Source organism: Diabrotica virgifera, chromosome 2 (assembly GCF_917563875.1).
Source record: "Diabrotica virgifera virgifera chromosome 2, PGI_DIABVI_V3a".
Classification (NCBI taxonomy): Eukaryota; Metazoa; Arthropoda; class Insecta; order Coleoptera; family Chrysomelidae; genus Diabrotica; species Diabrotica virgifera.
Window position 1 is genome coordinate 232,523,650 of NC_065444.1, and position 17,780 is coordinate 232,541,429.

Consider the following 17,780-nt stretch of genomic DNA (forward strand, 5'->3'; position numbering starts at 1 on the left):
AAAAAACACACTATCATTGTTACACCCGGTATACAATGACACTTACCTGTTTAGCAATATTATTATTACATTGATATTCCTGAAGAATAAAGCTATGATATACTAAAAAAATCACTCAAATTGGATAAGAGGTTTAGCAAATACGAGACATCAAAAATGTCCCATTTTTAAGGTGGTGCGTTAATTTTGATGCTTATGCATTAGTGTATGTTATCAAAAATAACTTTGTTTACGGCATGTTGAAACAGATTAGCGTTTGTTCCTTTATACCACCCTCAGAGATTTCGGAGCCAAGATGTTATATTTTTTAACCTTCTTCCAGTTACCTTGACCTATATTATGAGGTGTGGAAAGATATACCACTCAGGATCTCTCTCTACGTGGCCTAAATATTGTAAATTTCGATTTTTTTTTGTTTTTGTTATTTCTCTGTATCCCAAAGGCCTTCAATTTTTACATTAGTGTAATTGTAATTTTCTTTGTTTATAGAAGGCGGTGCTGGCTTATTCTGTGCGTATTATTATTCCTTTGTTTACATCCCAGTTACCCCAGTTAATGCTGGCACTGTAACGTTCCCGAAAAAGAAAAATATAATAAATATGTTTTTATCGTCGGAACTAAAAGCCTAGTTGATTATTATTCTTGGAGCGTTGATAGAAGAATAATAGTCGACAACGAGGTATAAGAGGTGAGTTTAAGTTTTATATCCCGACCATTTTCCGCAATCCTACAACCCCAATCGTCTTTGGTGCACTGAACGAATTTCGACGGTTTTCCTTTTACCAATCCTTATACGAGCGGTGATCGTATTTGTTAACATGTCTTTTCCCCTGGCGAGCTGAGCGAGATTTCCTCTCCTTATACGTCCATTTCATTTTAATAAAAGTAATTCCTAATCCACGCGATCGTCAATATTATTCATTCATGTACAAAATATCGTCACATCGACCCGAACCGAAAATTCGATGCTTAGATTATAAAAATATATTTTATTAACGAAATTAACGAGTAATTAAGGCTAATTATCTTATCTTTTGTATGTTTTGATTCTAAATACAAATGTTTTAAAAAGTGAACCTTTGTCTTCGGCTGTATTTTGTTACCTGGAGCATCAGATACAACGACAACGTTACAAAGAAGAAGAAGAAGATTAATAATTTATGATTTGAATGGAAATCTGCTCCAGGTAGTGTTTTAGTTATAAAAATGTTGAATGGGTTGCATATGTGTGTTCATTTTAAACGAAGTAAAGAAACACAGACGTACTCACAATCATTTAATTTACTTCGACGACCGGTTTCGATCCATACAATATACAGATCAATTTCAGGTCGGCGTTACAGATATTATTTATTTAAAAAAAATACACGAGGAAAATAAACTTCCTGTAGCTGGCTGTATACCATAAATCACAAAAATACCAAGTTTATTGTAAAAGGTATATAATAAAATACCCTAAATAAGGGTCACAATACAAAACGTTTTCGGATTAAGGAATCCATCGTCAGTGTTTAAAAGCCCTAAAATTAAGTATAACCTAATTACTTAAATGAGATAAAAGTTAAAATTGACAGAGGTTTTCAAGAACAAGAGGCCATACTTACAAAATTTGCATGCCTGAGCCACCAAAATGTATAGGGTAAAAACCCTTTAAATATAAATCATAAAGTTATTTTACATATTTATATAAAATTCATCGGATGTTATAGATAAACCTGGATATTACCCAGGACAACACAGGACTCTCCCCACGTGGTTGGAACTTTTTTTGGAGAAAGCCTCACATATTGGATTTCAATGGCCAACTGACAACTGAATTTAAGAGCTCCAAAATTTAGCTCCTACATCACAAATACAACCACATCTATCAGAATTGAGTCTCATTCCAGCCACCTGTCTTCTTAGCCTCATCTCATAGCTTATAGATTAGATAACTCTCATTTCATAACAACACACTACACATCTTCCATGGTCCAATATCACAACATACTCGGTCAGACTTCTCATACCTTCCTACTCCCCTCCCCCATATTTTACAATCATTTCATTTTTAACCAATTTGATGTCAGGTCTCTGGAGGACTCAGTTTCATCAAGCTACTCTAGTCTCATTGTCAATCAGATAAAAACAAAACAGTATTTCTATAATTATCATATCACTTTTTCTATCATTATCCAATTTATGTTGGGTCGACTACCAAGCAAGTTATCAGTCATTAAACAATTATCATTTAATAAATACTCTTAAAATCTTACACATATGTACACATTACATACTATTTTGTGTTCCTAGTATAAGGCCTTTACCATTATTTGTCTAATTGTATTGATAATTTCATACCACTAATACAACACCTATTGGTATTTTTGACTGCATAACGTCCTGTAACGTAAACATTTTATTTCCCTATTTGAATACTTCATTAATGCATTATTTCAGGGGAAAAAATTTTTCATATTTTGCGAACATCTTTTATTTTTAATATTTTTAAATTTGATACTGTTTTTTATCTTAAAGCATTCCAAATAGTCTTTAACGTTGTGGCTGAAGTAATATTACAACTAGGTTACATTGACAGTTTTTAATGTCATTTTGGGTTGCTCTTGAATTCAGTTGCCAGTTGGCCATTGAAATCCAATATGTGAGGTTTTCTCCAAAAAAAGTTCCAACCACGTGGGGAGAGTCCTGTGTTGCGCTGGGTAACATCCAGGTTTATCTATAACATCCGATGAATTTTATATAAATATGTAAAATAACTTTATGATTTACATTTAAAGGGTTTTTACCCTATACATTTTGGTGGCTCAGGCATGCAAATTTTGTAAGTATAGCCTCTTGTTCTTGAAAACCTTTGTCAATTTTAACTTTTATCTCATTTAATTAGATTATACTTAATTTTAGGGCTTTTAAACACTGATGATGGATTCCTTAATCCGAAAACGTTTTGTATTGTTACCCTTATTTAGGGTATTTTAATATATACCTTTTACAAAAAACTTGGTATTTATTTAAACGTCCAGATTATGCTCGTAGGGTAGCTAGTTGAAGGACTGAGTAGGCGGGCATGCTTCGTAGGTCAAAACACAGTGAATTGGAATGGATCCTGAAGGCAGATGCTTTATATGAAACAGAGATGGATGTATTAGCTATGAGAAAGACCACGTTTGGATGGAAAGTTCGTAAATGCAGCTAAAGTGCTGATTGACTCTGTGTATGCACTTGTACGATTGTAACGGTCTTTGCTCTTAGATATTTTTGAGCTATGGGCAAAGGTCTAAGTAAGGAAAAAGACAAATAGGAATCAGTTCTAAGATTGTATTGTTCTCAGTCGAAGGACTGAGGGATGTCAGTTAGTTTGTATCAATGTAGGTGCATAACACTAGAAATTTTTTTAATGTAAATAAATATGGGAAATTAATTAATTTGACACAGTAGGTCAAACTGGAGATTATTGAAGGTGCTCTGAGAAAGGGGTGGTGGTTTGTTTAAGCTATTGTATGATGGTGTATATTCAGAAAATAATGAATTAATAATTACAGGGTGTAGTCGCTTACATTGAGAAGCTTAAAATAAATAAATCAATACATTAACATAATACAAGACACAACACACATAGGATTTATCACAACTACACAGACAAGACATACAAATGGTTTAAAATTTGGTAAGAAGTAGCACTACATTTGTTGAATTCACTGAAATAATTGATTTTTTGAAGATCTCAAACTTGGTTATTTGTATTTATTTTGAGAGGGAACATTGACTGGCATTGACAGTGTTAAGTCAGATCGAGGTTAGTTTAAATGTCAAGTTCTTCTTCTTAAAATTTGTGTTAGTGGTTGCCAGCTTTAGGTCAAAATCCAATTAATATGAAATGTACAAGAATAAATATTGTTACGAAATATTAAATATTAAATAGTAACATCCATAAGAGTTATATGTATCAACTACTATAAACTGATTCTGTCATAAATAAAAATGTAACAATTGTATCAAATTAAAACTTAAAATAAATGTACTTTTTATACAGGGTGTAACAAAAATACAGGTCATAAATTTAATCACATATTCTAGGACCAAAAATAATTCGATTGAACGTAACTTACCTTAGTACAAATGTGCACATACAAAAAGTTACAGCCCTTTTAAGTTACAAAATGAAAATCGATTTTTTCGAATGTATCGAAAACTATTTGAGATTTTTTATTAAAAATGGACATGTGGCATTCTTATGGCAGTAGCATCTTAAGAAAAAATTATTATAGTGAAATTTGGACACCCCATAAAAATTTTATGGGGGTTTTGTTCCTTTAAACCCCCCAAACTTTTGTGTGGGTTCCAATTAAATTATTATTGTAGTACCATTAGTTAAACACAATGTTTTTAAAACTTTTTTGCCTCTTAGTACTTTTTCAAAAAGTCAGTTTTTATCGAGATATTTCGAATATTTGTCAAATCCACCACATATTATATGGTTAAGTACGATTATGGAGACTTATGGACTTATGGAGTAATAATATGAACATTTATTTATGATTTACATTTTTAGGGATATTTTGAACCACATTAAAAAAGAAGCCGCATCTCGATAAAATGTGGCAAATACAAAGAGGCAAATAAGTTTTAAAAACACTGTGTTTAACTAATGGTACCACAGTAATATTTTAATTGGAGCGTACACAAATATTTGGGGGGTTTAAAAGAACAAAGCCCCATAACATTTTTATGTAAACATATTGAAAAATAAGCCTCAACTCAATAAAAACTGCCTTATCGAAAAAATACTAAGAGGCAAAAAGTTTTAATAATATTGAATTTAACTAATGGTACTACAATAATAATTTAAAAATGAATAACCATTTTCAATTTCGTTGCAAAACGAAAATACAGCCGAACCATATTCTAGTCCAATCAGAGAGTGCTGCAAGCATCTCTACCGGTTTCGAAACTTATTAGTCTCTCATCAGGAGGCACATATGCTGCTCTCCCTGATCCAACCAAAACAAACCCCAGCGTGCAGTCCCGGATTGCAACGAACGAAATGGCATAGATGCTCTAGCGGAAGGGAACAAAATCCCCATAAAAATTTTATGGGGTGCACAAATTTCACTATAATTTTTCTTCAAGATGTTCCGGCCATAAGAATGCCACATGTCCATTTTCAATAAAAAATCTCCAATAGTTTTCGATATATTTGAAAAAATCGATTTTCATTTTGTAACTTCAAAGGGCTGTAACTTTTTTTATGTGCATATTTGTACTAAGGTAAGTTAGGTTCATTCGAACTATTTTTGATCCCAGAATATGTGATTTAATTTATGACCTGTATTTTTGTTACACCCTGTATAAAAGCAATTGTAGAGTGAAAGTGGGATAATAATGGCGAAATTTCGAAAGCATAATATGACGGACAAGCATATCAACTATTTCATGAAGGTAGTAAGTTGGCCAAATGTTTTGGTCAATGTTGAAAATTTTTAAGTAAGTAGTCATAGTACAATAATAAAGACAGATTAAATCGTAGAAAGTTGGTTGGTGCTACTGTATATGACATTGACAAGACAAGTCGGCATGGTCCAACGGAAGCGGATGGTTTACTGTTGGTAGGGGAGGGGGGTCACTAATTTAAATGAAATTCAGATTAAGTTTTATTATTTGATTTGATTGCTTGGTGAGAGCACCAACCAACCACCTGCTGTATTGTCTTATCGTAAGTTTTAGTTTTGAATTTATTGATATATTGGAAAAATACTTGATAAATTGTACGTCCGAGTATGCGTTCGAATAACGATAAAACTATATCTAATATGTAACATGTGGTTAAATTAAATTAAATGTGTAGTCTGAATGATATGGAATGAAAGGTGTATGAAATGAAACTCAAATTTAAGAAACATGTGGTATATTAAATGATAATTGATCAAACTCTGTATTAAATGTTTTGGTGGACAGTCTGCTATGGGATAATTAAAGAAAAGAGCTGAAATGTCATACCAGCAAATATTCTGACCTATTTAAGTTTCAGATTACAAGAGCTACATGTTGAACACGTGGATAGTGCACGTGGTAATTGAACAGGATTAATTGTTTGATTGGAGAAATTGTGGGATGGAACACTGATTGGTATTGATAACTGTTTGAATAGATCAAGTAGAAATTACTATGGTGAATTGGACTGCAATTGAAATAACGGAATAATAAAAAATGAAAATTGAAAAATTGGAGGTAAGTGGTATTGTATGTTTATTCAATATAGTGCGGATGTTCTATAATTGTGTGTGGAAATACAGTAAAAATTAAAATGAAAAGAAATATAGCTAAAATGCTTTAGGGTATGTGTTAATGAAGAGTAGAATTCAAGTAAATTTTATTTTTTAGAAAGTATATTAGATGTCTGGTTGTGTATTATTGTATTGAGTGAATGATTTATAGTAGAACGGAATAAGCTGGTATATATTTTTCAAGCTCTAATTGGGCATTTAATGTGTGTGTATTTGGGTCCTTTAAAGATTTTAATATCTCCAAATGTTCTAGGTTATTGAGGACGTGGCCCTTTTTCCAGATATGAAGAATGGTGAAATCATTATCAGGATCAAAGCTATGGTTTGAGTTACGGATATGTTGGGAGAAATGTGACTGGTGTTGGGCGTTGTATATATCTCAGATGTTTTTAAATCTAGTGATGAATGATCTAAAGGTTCCTCCGAAGTAGCTTGCATTACAAGTATGGCATTTCAGCTCGTAAACTCCACTACACTCAGATCTATCACGACTGTCCTTGTTATTAAGGAAAGCCAATCCCAAATTTGAATTTGTTTTAAATAAAATATTGCAGTAATCCTTAAAAAGTTTAGCTATTTTATAAGAGAATTGGCCTGTAAATGTTAAAGATCTGTATGGTTTTGGTTCTGGTTCAACTAGAATGGGCTGTGTGTAGACTTGATGTTCTAACAGTCTATTTGTTTTTTTTTGTGTAATATTTTATTCACTAAATCCACAGTATAACCATTATTAATTGCTATTTGTTGGATAATTTTTAATTCTTTGTTAAATGAGGTTGGCGTTAATGGAATAGAAGACGATTGATATAGCTGTAAAAAGCAGCGAGTTTGTGTTTTATAGAGTGTTGTGTGTCGGCAGGGATAACAGTACCTGTATGGGTTGGCTTTCTGAAAATAGTCGATCGTTCTATTTCTGAGTGTTAATGTAGGATCTAAGAAGTTTAAACTATTTGAGTCGTTCTGAATCTCTAAAATGAAGTCTCTCTAAAATGTTTTAGATTATTTTGATTAAATTTCGGATTATTTCATCTCTTCCTGTTTCACAAAATCTCTTTTGGTTAGGAATTGAAATGGATTTGACCAAATATATTAAATTTTTTTTAATCTGTTTGTGTTAATTTTTGCGAATCCCTTCAATAACAAAAATTCCAGAATTCAACACATTAAATATTCAAACGAATGCGACTTGCTACCAATGCCTGAATAAAATTTCCAGCTGTCTGGCAATCCGAGTATTATAAAAAATGGATTTTGACCTTGTGCACATATATCAGGATTATAAAATATCCTCCGGATATTGACTTTAGGGATAAAGCTCGTGAAAAGTTTCTCTATCGGCGTATTAAACGGATCCAATTTTAAAAGCTGTTATGTTTAATGAACTGAAGCATATTCCATCCGCTGAAAATACTTCCTAAGCTAAGGGCATTAATATTCTATTTAAATTTTTTAACATACGTAAAATATTGAGAAACACAAATGATGAAGCATTTATACCGGTACTAGAATTGTATTTTTTTCACGAAACAATATAGGCGAGCGGCAGGCGCCCCAAAATAACCAGATACTGACCACGGAGAGGTGAATCATCATCATCATCATCATTTGGCTCTACAACTCTATGTGAGTCTTGGCAGCGTTTACTATTTCCCTCCATTTTTGTCGGTCCTGAGCAGCTATTTCCCATTGCTGTACTCCCATTTTGCGTAGATGTGAACGGAGAGGTGAATGGCCAATTTTATTCATATTGTATGTTTTTGATCGTGCTGAAAACGAAAATGAGGTCTATTTTAAATTTTATGTGGGGAATATTTTCAAACTCGCAATTTTACTCTAAAATTAAAAAAAAAATGAAATCATGTTTTTTGCGTTTACCTCGCTACACTGTCATGCTAGGCACAAAGGCGGTAACTAACATTTGACAAAATGGTGGCAAAATCGATTTCAAAATTGGATGCTAAAATTTTGCCCCGTTAGGGATTTGTGAACTAGCTAATAGTTTTTATGCATGGATATATGCCCCAGTTTATTAAGGAAACCATTAATTATATTTTAAAATAAAGTTTTATATAAAAAGAGGTAGATACCGCTAAAACGTTTTATCAAAACTTACTATAAAACTAAGCCAATTAGCGGTATGTGGTTTACAGTTGTGATTGACATGAAATACAAAGCTTTCCTCTGTATTAAAGTCTATTAAATTAAAATAATTAAAGTACTATTAAATGTTATTATTTTGTTGAGCCACAATATGACAACAACAAATTGACAATATTTAGTTTTCGTTATATCTGTTTTCTTTCAAGAGTTAATAAATAGATATTGGTTCATTAATAATAATGTTCTATTTGTGATTCAATATAGACAATTAAATAGACAACCGAACAACATACCTTGTGTCTGGTACGTACAAAAAACCTATTTAGTATTACAACGGTATTGCCAGATAATTAAATAATTAAGATTTTTTATAAAATCTTTTACAGTGCGTCTAATAATTTGGGCAAAAACTGTACTTATACTACGAAGAAAACAGAATCTGTTCAAATTGTTATAGATGTTTAAACACCTGCTTATATTAAGCGTTTTAAAGAATTCTTCAACTGTGAATGTGATTGTAAACCATACTTTTCACTTTCCCAGCTATTATATTTTTAGCGACAAAGGTTTGCTATTTTACGACATGTTATTATAAAGCTTTAAGATATTTATGATCGCCGATACCTACCCTAATATTATTATGCATTGTTATATTATTGTGTATTTCACAATATTATATTCGGTAAAATACCATTACTTACAGTAATTAGGGCAAATTTTAACATTTTATTAGTTGTATTGTACAAATTAGTTATATGTTATGATTAAAATATGATCACATTATCTTTCACATTATATTCAAACAAATTTTTGTAGCATTATCCAGGTACCTGACGCATTCTTAGTAAATGTATAAAGAAATAAAACCAGCATTTTTGTATAAAAATTAGGTAAAAAATTCTCAAAAGATTAAGTAAAGATATCCCAAATCTACAATCCCGTATCTATAATAGCATTGTATAACTAGACTACTTGACATTGTCTACTTAAACAATGATAATAGCTTGTATTTAAACAAAAAAAAAGGAAACAATGGGACTGCTAATCCGATGCACGACCAACAAAGGGTTAATTACAGAAAACTTTAAGTATGAAACAAACCTTGCGCCTGTACAGGCTGAACATATTTTTTTTTCACCTCTAGTAATTGCTTTACAATAAATTGTTCTCTTTCTATAATATTGTCTTCAGGGGTTTCACCTCTTACTCGACTCTACTTGATTTTCTAAAAAAACAAAATATTTTAAGTCTCTTTTTCTAAAAATGTTTGTGGACAGAACATTAACAAATTAGAGGCTTTAGAGTTGTGGTGTTACCGTCGCATGCTCAGAATCCTGTCGACCGCACACATACCCAACGAACTTGTGCTAGAGACCATGTACAAAGAGCGAGAATTGATCAACGTAATAAAAATGAGTATCTTAATCCTATCAGAACGTCATTTGTATTTGATTAGAATCGTTAAATTTCGAGAGGTGAACATAATGAATAGCAGGTATAATAATTAAAAGTACAGTAGATTAAAAGGGCCTAGCGGGGTAAGATGATGAAAACTGCCCCCAACTCGATTCGAATTCTATATAGGTCACCGTTTAGCATATACAGGGTGTAACAAAAATACAGGTCATAAATTAAACCACATATTCTGCGATCAAAAATAGTTCGAATGAACCTAACTTACCTTAGTACTAATACGCACATAAAAAAAGTTATAGCCCTTTGAATTTACAAAATGAAAATCGATTTTTTCGAATATATCGAAAACTATCAGAGATTTTTTATTGAAAATGGATATGTGGCATTATTATGGCAGGAGAATCTTAAACAAAAATTATAGTGAAATTTGTGCTTCCCATAACAATTTTATGGGGGTTTTGTTCCCTTAAACCTCCCCAAACTTTTCTGTACGTTCCAATTAAATTATTATTGTGGTACCATTAGTTAAATTCAATATTTTTAAAACTTTTTTGGCTCTTAGTATTTTTTCGATAATGCATTTTTTATCGAGTTGTGGCTTCTTTTTTAATATGTTTACATAAAAATTTTATGGGGGTTTTGTTCCTTTAAACCCCCCAAATGTTTGTGTACGCTTCAATTAAACTATGACTGCTATACCATTAGTTAAACAAAATGTTTTTAAAACTTTTTTACCTCTTTGTATTTTTTCGAGAAGGCAACTTTTATCGAGATATGGCTTCTTTTTTAATACGGTTCAAAATATACCTAAAAATGTAAATCATACATAAATTTTCATATTATTACAGTCTCCATAATCGTACTTAACCATATCCAAATATGTGGTGGATTTGACAAATATTCAAAATATCTCGATAAAAACTGAATTTTCGAAAAAGTACTAAGAGCCAAAAAAGTTTTAAAAATATTGTGTTTAAGTAATGGTACTACAATAATAATTTAATTGGAACGTACACAAAAGTTTGGGGGGGTTTAAAGGAACTAAACCCCCATAAAAGTTATATAGGGTGTCCAAATATCACTATAATTTTTTGTTAAGATGCTACTGTCATAAGAATGCCATATGTCCATTTTCAATAAAAAATCTTTAATAGTTTTCGATATATTGGAAAAAATCGATTTTTATTTTGTAATTTCAAAGGGTTGTAACTTTTTTTATATGCACATTTGTACTAAGGTAAGTTAGGTTCAATCAAACTATTTTTGGTCCCAGAATATGCGATTAAATTTATGACCTGTATTTTCGTTACACCCTGTATAGTGAAACTCACTTTCTGAAATTTTTAGCCCTTTTTAGGTTTTCACGATTTTTTTTTTACCAAAAAAAAGACACCAACTTTTTTTTTGTAACTCGTTTATTTTTTATGATAAATTTTTTGGTAGTAAAAAACAAGTATAAAGCTTTTTAGATACTTTAAAAACATAAATAAGGTTTTCCCGAAAAGTGCTTAATTTTTCGGTCATTTCGCGTTGAAATATTCGATTTGCAATTAGACGAACAAGAACGTAATTTCATGAGCTACAACTTTGCTTTTACTTTATTTTCTAGACTTTACTGATACACCATTTTTTTTTGTTTTTTTAATAAGCTTTTTGCTAAGAATATTTTTTTCGAAAAAATATTAACTTTTTGAGTTACTGGCGAAAAACTGTCTGAAAACGTAGTTTTTTTGTCGAAAAATCAATATTTTCAATCGCGAATAACTCAAAAAAGTATTAACTTACGTAAAAAATTTTATAGAACGAAAGTTGCTTATAATCTGTCAATTTATCCATTTCCGGGCTTATTTTAAACACACGTTTTTCACCCCCCGAGGGGTGACTGTCACCACCCAAGTAAAAGCAACCAACGACACAAATTCAACTTTGAAGTGGAGTGTAAGTAGAACCTAAATCCAAATTTTCAAGCATTTCGGAGTTGCCCCTGAGAATTACACTCCAAAACGGTCATTTATTGGGCTAATATAGGAAGTCCAACCCCCATTTCAATACAAAATCTCCTACATAATATTAATGACCAAACCTTAAGAAAAATCAATCAATTTTTAACAATATTTCAAATTAAAATATAAAATAGTTTTTTGAAAATCATATCACAATGAATTTAAAGAAGGAAATATGGAAAAATCCAGACCCTTTGAAAAGAGGATTCCCTTCCAACTACAGTCTAAATATGAGGACTGGCCAAGTACCTAAGAGGTGGAGGCCATAAAACTAAAAGAAGAAGAAGAAATGTTACTCGGTTTGGAAATGTATACAGAGTTTTTTGCTTGGACAGTTTTAATTTTTGCTAAAAAAACCTCATCAAACCTAATTTAATTTGAAAACAGTTGTTAGTTCTTGTTAATTTTTTATTTATCGTTGATAAGAAGTCGAGGTCCGCTGGGATGAACAGCCTCGGCTTCTTTTCGCAGTGAATATTTGTTGTGAATTTTGTTGTGTTTGACATTTGATTTTTTGGAAGAAAACTTAAAATAGACAAATCTGTGATTATCGTTCGAGGTGAACGGACGACTTTTGAAACTCATCCAAAGGGTAAGGGCCAAAACTATCTATATTTTCCTGTTAATTTCTAATTTGCATCGACTGGCATAGATTTTAAATTCGTCAATCTGCCGCATAAGATGGAGGAAGAAGTTCCTCCCGATCCTCCTCCACCACCTGACCCTCCTAATAAAATCAACCAACATGAATGTCAATCTCAACCTCCAATTATTCAGAAAAGTCTTAAAGGAAAAAAAACAAATACTATATTCGGAGACCGACATAGGTCCTTATGAAGTATTTGTCCAGGGTCAGGATAAAAATATTGGAGACTACCACGTGTTAAGTATAGCTAAATCTATTTCCGTTTTAAAAATTAAAGAAATCACGAAAATCAGTAGAAAAGGTAAAAACAGGATAGGGGTATTATTTGCCACTAGAAAAGCAGCCAACGATTTCGTTGTGAGGAAAGATTGGGAAGCCCTAGGGTATGACGTGTTCATTCCATTTCATCAGATTTCTTGTAGGGGTATAGTAAGGGGAGTTAATAAAAGATTCACAGAGGAAGAAATAAAGGAGGCATCAGAAACCAACTTGGCTTTATGTAAGATATTAAGTGTTAAGCGAATGAACCGAAGAGTACAAGTGGATTCAAAGGTTGAATTTGTCTCCACGGGAACTACTAGCATAACTTTTTCAGGAAAAACTATTCCTAAAGAAATTTCTATATATCAACTACCAATGAGGGTCACACCATTCATCAGCCCTGTTCTTCAATGTGGGAATTGCTTACTTTATGGCCATTCTACGAACCAATGTAGAGGAAAAAAGAAATGTGCTAGATGCGGATCTTCTCATGAGGATTCTTCATCTAATAGGTGTACAAGATATTGCATTTTCTGCAAATCTTCTGACCATGAATCAAGTAGTCGTAATTGTAGAGAAAGAGTCAGACAAAAAGATATTAAGGATCCAATGTCCTTTTCTAATCTATCTTTCTATGAGGCAAGTCAGCAGGTTCCTAGGATCCATAATATTTCATTTTTAAACATAAACGATTTACCCCCTTACATAGCGATCAGAATAATTCTAATGGCATATTACCACAGGAGAGGAGGTCTGCAGCCTCAGCTCAATATTCAAAACCTTTTAGTCAAGTCACTCAATCTCCACCAAAAAGAAGAAGACCTTCAATACAAGAAAATACAGGTCATGATAAAGTCTCCCACCAAAGACTACTTATTAATCCATCAGGTAGAAGAATAAATGAGCCCTCGACTTCAAAATTCAATCCTGCTCACTCTGATTGTCAAATCACTAACTCACAATCTTTATCCCAACTTCATTTGGATTTCAATCAGGCCATGTCTATGCTGAACCAATCTCACAGGGAGCTCGTCATGACCTTCATTGGGGACTTAATAAACTCAAAATCGTACTCCATTCCTTACAATATGGCAGATCTAAAGACTAGCATAAACAAAAGTGTATCACCTTTCAATACAAATGTAAACCAGGGTCGGAGGGGAATAGAGGATCTCGAGCCTGAGGATTCGAGATCTTTTGACTCCTTGGTCTAGCAAACATACTCTATATAATGAATCCTAACACTCCGATAACTATTATTCAGTGGAATATACGTTCATATAACACTAATTCTGACAATCTAAAAATCCTTATAAAAAACCTTAACCCAGATGTAATCCTTATTAGCGAATCTTGGCTCTCAAACCAACATGTTATAAAATGTAGAGGGTATCAAATAATCAGAAAAGATCGAGAGGATGGCTATGGCGGATTAATTACTCTTATCAAAAACAATATTGATTATAGGGAAATTCAAATTGCCAATCCAGGCTTCAATCATGATGTCCAATTCCAACTCACATTTCTCCCTACCTTTAATTTGAATATTCTTAATACATACTGTCCACAAGACAACTCTATCTCCAAGTCCAACTGGTTTTCCCTTGTTAAATCACTTAATAAGCCATTTTTAATCATGGGTGATCTAAATTGTAATCATAAGGCATGGGGTAGTTCTAGAGACAGTCACAATGGTAGGATTATTTTTGATTCTTTGGAGGAACTTGAGCTAGTATTTCTCAATGATGGGTCCCCAACTAGACTGGTGGCCCCAGGAGGCAGTAAGTCGTTAGTAGATCTAACAATGGCATCAGTCGATGTGGCAGCCAGTGTGGGCAAGTGGTCCATTATTTCAGATACTGGAACTAGTGACCACTTCCCCCATAATATGTCAGATAGGTGTATGTCCTCCTCAATCTCCCCCGCATTCATATAAAAGAAGAAATCTAAAGAACGCTGATTGGTCTACTTATCATAACAATTTAAACAGCATTTTCTTAGCTTCTCCCAGGGAAGGTTACGAATTTTTTACTAAGTCCATATCATCGGTAGCTGATGAAACAATACCTTGGCTTCACCCTCCTAATAATTCCAAATACCACATTCCATGGTGGGATGACTCATGTGCTGAAGTCGTCTCTGCGAGAGTGTCTGCCTTAAAAAAATTTAAAAATATCCCCTCAATGGAAAACTATATCGAGGCTAAAAAGAATATAGCCAAATCAAGAAAATTCCTAAAATCAAAACGTAAAAATAGTTTCAGGCTATTTTGCAGTAAATTAAATAGAAACACTCCTCTAAAAGTTGTGTGGGAGAAAATTAATAAGGTATCGGCTTCGAAACCTTCAATACATACACAATTGCCCTCTACTCCTATATCCCACGAAATTCGATGTTGCTTAACCCCCCTTTCCGCTGTCAATAAAGTATTGGTTATATCTCCTCAAGCCCTAGAACCGCAATTTGCTCTCGACGAGTATCAGAACTCCCTCTCAATTAAATCTGACTCGGCTCCTGGTTTGGATCAGATTTCCTACTCAATGTTAAAAAATCTTCCCGTTGTTGGATCTTTGTTAACTTTTCAATGAAAGTCTTAGAACGGGTATAGTTCCTGTTCAGTCGAAAAAATCAGTAATTTTACCTATAATCAAAAAAGATAAAGATTGTAATAATCCGTTAAACTTTAGACCAATAGCTCTTTCTTCATGTGTAGGCAAAATGCTCGAAACTCTTATAAAGAATAGAATAGAGTGGACTGTGGAACATAATAAGATTTTTAATCCACTACAACTAGGATTTAGAAGGGGTAGAGGTTGTACGGAATGCCTTATATACCTCACCTCAACAATTCAAATAGGCTTCGCTCAAAACCAATACACTATTGGCATCTTTCTAGATATCTCTTCTGCTTATGATAATGTCAATATATCACTCCTGTATTCCAAATTATTAAAGTATAACATTCCAACCCAACTGGCTAATTTGATTTTCTGCCTTCTAAATGATAGAGAGCTATTTGTCAAAGACAAACTGGGACAAACCCAAGAAAATCAAGTCTGGGACTACCCCAAGGTTCCCCATTAAGCCCTATCCTCTTCAACCTATATTGTCTTTCCTTGTATAATTTAATCCCCTCTTCATGCAGACTAATTCAGTATGCAGACGATTTGGTTCTTCTGATTAGAGGGAGTGATATTAATGAATTGGTAATTAATGTAAATAAATTCTTGATTCAGATGGAATCATGGTTGCTAGACCACAATTTAAATCTATCTAAGAACAAATCTTCTGCAATATTATTTACAAAAGGAAACACGAAAATCTCTCCCCCTAACGTAATATTTTGTAACCAAAATATTGGTTGGGTGGATTTAGTCAAATACCTGGGGGTAAATATTCAAAAAAACTTAAAGTGGAATTCATATGTAAACTCAATAGAACTAAAAGTAAATCGTGGCCTGAATGTGATGAGAGCTCTTTGTGGGACTTATTGGGAAGTGATCCAAAAACCTTACAAATTGTACACAATGGTCTGATTCAGAGCCATCTGGACTATGGCTGCCAGGTAATTTTCGATTGTCCAACTTCCTTAATTAAAAGATTGGAGAAACTAAAATACAAAAGTATCCGAATTATAACTGGATGCATGAAATCTACCCCAATTCATGCTCTCTTAAGTGAAAGTGGTCAGATCTCGCTTAAATCTAGATGGGAATGGCTTAGCTCTAAATTTATATTAAAAAATTTAATGTTAATTGACAACCCAGTTATTTCCGCTCTCGACCTGTTAGACTTGGCAATTCAAAGGAACCAAAATAATTGGAAAAACAGAAATATTCCATTTCTGGTGCTTTTAAAAAACAAATTTAAAAGTACTTATCCCAACTTATATTTAAGTGACTTATACCCATGCCATAACTTTGAACTAGACCATCAATTATCAACAATTCCAATCATAAATATCCAATCTAATCGTTCAGATGAACTTGCCTCACTTCAACTCCAAAAAATAATTCTAAATAAACCTAGTCACACCAAATTCTTCACGGACGGCTCGGTTGATGATGAAGGATCAGCAGGCTTTGGTGTCTTTAGCCGAGAGATCAACTATTCTTATACCAGTAAACTACTTAAGTATACCCAAATATGTACGGCTGAGATTGTCGCAATTAATCATGCCCTCCAAATTATTTTGAAAAATGGGATTAAACAAGCAATCATCTGCTCGGACTCTAAAAGTGCCTTACAGAAAATAGGCAGATCAACCTATTCTATGGAAACAGAACATTCATCGTTCATGACCAAGAGAGGCATCATTGAAGCGAAAGAAAATAACGTTAATATTAGTCTGGCATGGATTCCAGGACACTCGAATATTAAAGGGAACATGGTGGCTGATAAACTAGCTAATATAGGTAGAACCTTAAATGTAGCTGCTGGTATCACTCTTCACTATTCCAACTTTCTACCAGACATCAAGCATTCCATCTGGAATCGGTGGAAGCAAGAATGGCAGGGGAAAAATCGAAATAATTCATTTTACTCTAAAATTGTAGGTCAGATAGATAAACTCCCCTGGTACCACAATTTTGCATACCAAGACAGAAGACATATAACCACCATTATTAGAATGAGGACAGGTCATTGTTCTACTCCAGTTCACCTATTCAGGATAGGAGTAAAAGACGACCCATATTGTGACTGTGGCCGAGTTGGGTCCTTAAATCATCTGATTTTTGAGTGCCCTATTAATATGTCACCAAATTTTGACCTATATAAAGAATTAGCCAAAACAAATATCCCTACTCCCATTGAAATTTGCCTACTTATGTCCAACCTTAATCCACGTAGGATTAACCTGATCCTTAAATTCCTTAACTTAGCCAAACTTAATTTATAAATTAATCAATTCCCAAATTTGAATTAAAAAAATTAAGAAGATAAAGATATAAAAAGATATTAGACCTCCAAATGATAAAAGCCTTAACCCTTATGTTATAATAATGCCTTTCCTGTAGGGACTGTCTGGCCCTATAAGAAGATGTTCCTGCTAATATATATTTAAAAAAATTG

General features: G+C 32.9%; 1 protein-coding gene across 2 annotated transcripts in view; it reads right to left on the reverse strand.

Moving 5' to 3' along the window:
- LOC126880485 (latrophilin-like protein LAT-2) overlaps nt 1-17,780 on the reverse strand; it is a 620,828-nt gene that overhangs the window by 234,235 nt on the left and 368,813 nt on the right. The window lies entirely within an intron of this gene.